The sequence below is a fragment of the Colobus angolensis genome, unplaced genomic scaffold, assembly GCF_000951035.1.
Source record: "Colobus angolensis palliatus isolate OR3802 unplaced genomic scaffold, Cang.pa_1.0 Scaffold300, whole genome shotgun sequence".
NCBI lineage: Eukaryota > Metazoa > Chordata > Mammalia > Primates > Cercopithecidae > Colobus > Colobus angolensis.
Window position 1 is genome coordinate 3,062,787 of NW_012116267.1, and position 3,037 is coordinate 3,065,823.

General features: G+C 50.2%; 1 protein-coding gene across 1 annotated transcript in view; it reads left to right on the forward strand.

The window, feature by feature from the left end:
• Positions 1-41: 41 nt before the first annotated feature.
• TMEM50B (transmembrane protein 50B) overlaps positions 42-3,037 on the forward strand; it is a 28,826-nt gene continuing 25,830 nt past the window's right edge. Inside the window, exon 1 of the mRNA XM_011950050.1 lies at positions 42-115. The gene's annotated coding sequence lies outside the window, so the exon portion shown is untranslated. The remainder of the gene's footprint in view (positions 116-3,037) is intronic.

Below are 3,037 nucleotides of genomic sequence, written 5' to 3' on the forward strand. Positions count from 1 at the left end.
CCCGCCGCCCCTTCTTGCCCCTGCCCGCTTCCCTTCGGGCCGACAGTGACCGTGGCGCCGCCGCGACCCTCAAGCAGCCCGGAGAGGCCTCCCTGCCGCTCTGTCGCGCCGTCAGGTTGCGTTCCTGGGGAGGGCTGGAGAGGTTCCATCTCGTGCCTTTCACCTTCTCGGGCGGCGGGCACGGAGACGATGGTTTTCGGGACGCCCTGCTGCGGCCGCGACGCCCTCCCGAGGCCGGAGCGAGGGGCTCCGGGGAGCTCCAGCCCTTCTTCGCCCCTCTCGTTTGCCCCAATCCATTGCTAGGAATCTGCCCGTGTTTTCCGCACTTTTCTGATTTCATACTTAACCAGAGTCAAGTACAGAGGCGGGAAGGGAAAGGGAAGGGGAACAACATTCTTTCGAGAATTGTAAACCTTGGGCCCCGTTAAATAAGTAGCAGCAGAGCATTGTCACTGGAGCAGTGGTAGTCGCGGGTAGGACCGTTTCGGTTTTTAGCCGATAGGCTAGTTAAAGGTAGTTAAAACAGTACGTTAGAAGGTGCTGAAATTCTAAAGTAAATACATAACCTTTCAGAACCAAAGCAGTGAGACGGCCTGGGCTGGGCTGCTCCCCGCTGCGCCTGCCTGGGTCGGGGGGTGCGGAGGGGCAGGGAGTGGAGGCCTCTGACGGGACGGGGTGGGAGGGAAGTGGCATCTGCATCGTCGCGCTCCAAGACCCGACTTTCCCTTTTCGGAAGATCCCACCTCCTCTCTCAGACTCTTCATCCTACCTGCACTGTGGATCCCTTGACACTTCCAGAGGCTCTGAACTCTCAAGCCGGTCACACTTTTTCATCATTTTGTCTCTTCTCGTCTTTTAAACCTGCATGCATTTCAAACGTAGAGGAAACATTAAACTTTTTTTTTAAAAACAGGATAGTGGTGCAAGACTTCTTTCTTGAAAGGCAAACCAAAAGTTATCTTGAATATTGATCGCGCTGGAAAAGTAGGTTTAATCAGACTGAATGGGGACGTATATTTCTTCTTCCAGAGACACAGCCTCTCCACTCGCCACCCCAATCCCTCCTCTCTGTCAGCTAGGGTTACGGCGGCCTTACGCTGGCCAGTCTTTTCTGAATTCTGAATTCACTTCTGGGGGCCAAAATAAAGAATTTATCTTATTTTATCCTCATTTTCCTTTTTTTTTTTTTGAGACAGGGTCTCACTTGTTGACCAGGCTGCAAGTACAGTCGCTGTCGCCTAGGCTGGAGTGCAGTGGAGCGATCTCTGCTCACTGCAACCCATGCCTCTAGGGTTAAAGGGATTTTACAGTCTCAGCCTCCCGACCAGCTGGGATCACAGGCGCCTACCGCCACGTCCGGCTAATTTTTATACTCCTAGAAGGGAGGGAGTTTCACCATGTTGGCCAGGCTGGTCTTGAACTCCTGACCTCAAGTGATCTGCTCGCCTCGGTCTCTCAAAATGCTGGGATTACAGGCGTGGGCACCACGCCGGGCCTTTTAAAGTTTATTATTATTTGTTTATTTATTTTTTGAGACGGAGTCTCACACTGTCGCCCAGGCTGGAGTGCAGTGGCGCAGCCTCGGCTCACTGCAAGCTCCGCCTCCTGGGTTCACTCCATTCTCCTGTCTCAGCCTCCTGAGTAGCTGGGACTACAGGCGCCAACCACCATGTCGGGCTAATTTTTTTTATTTTTAGTAGATACGGGGTTTCACCGTGTTAGCCAGGATGGTCTCGATCTCCTGACCTCATAATCCACCCGCCTCGGCCTCCCAAAGTGCTGGGATTACAGGGGTAAGTCACGGTGCCCGGCCTAAAGTTTATTTTTAACTTATTTATATGTATATTTTTTTTTTGAGGCAGAGTTTCGCTCTTGTCGCCCAGGCTGGAGTGCAATGGCGCAATTGTGGCTCACTGCAACCTCCGCCTCCCAGGTTGAAACGTTTCTCCTGTCTCAGCCTCCCGAGTAGCTGGGATTACAGACACCCCCCACCATGCCCAGCTAATTTTTGTATTTTTAGTAGAGGCTTGAACTCCTGACCTCAGGTGATCCACCTGCCTCGGCTTCCCAAAGTGCGGGAATTACAGGTGTGAGCCACCGTACCTAGTCCGTTTTCCTTTTTAAATGTTTAAAGTAACATTCAGGTTGTTTAAAACATTTAAACATGGCAGAAGAATATCAAGTAAAATTCAGTGCAGAGGTATGTCAAGTTAGGATTCCTTGTTTCTTCACTTTTCACTCTTTACATCCTCAATTCCATTCCCTAGGAGGGTGTTATACTATAATATTGCTTGGCAGCTGATGATAATATAAGGACACATTTCCTTGTTAAGCACGTAGAGACCTACCTCATTTCCCCACAACCCCACCCCTCACTTTGGAGATCGGGTCTCACTGTGTTGCCCCGGGTAGAGTGCAGTGGTTCCCTCACTGCTCACTGCAGCCTTGGGGCTCAAACGATTCTCCCACCTCAGCCTCCCGAGTAGCTGAGACTATAGGTGAGTGCCACCACGCCTGATTTTTGTAATTTTTGTAGAGATGGGTTCCTCATGTTGCCCAGGCTGGTCTTGAATTCCTGAGCTCAAGCCATCCACCTGCCTCAGCCTCTCAGAGTGCTGGGATTACAGGTGTGAGCCATCCTGCCCAGCCAACCTGCCTCATTTTCAAAATGTAGTGGGGTATACTGTTGTTTGGATATACCCTAATATACATTTTTTGGTTCCTTATTCATGGGCATTTTGGCTGTTTCTGGGTTTTAGCCATTAAAAGCCTTGCTTTATGAAAATCTTTTTGTCATTGTAGGGTAAGTTTCAGGTAGATAATAAAAAACAGATGATTGTACTTTGATATAATTTTATTTCACAAGGAATCTTTTTATAACTTAAAGTTTTTTTTTTAGACCGAGTCTCACTCTGTCGCCCAGGCTGGAGTGCAGTGGCGCAATCTCTGCTCACTGCAAGCTCCGCCTTCCAGGTTCATGCTATTCTCTTGCCTCAGCCTCCCGAGTAGCTGGGACTACAGGCGCCCGCCACCACGC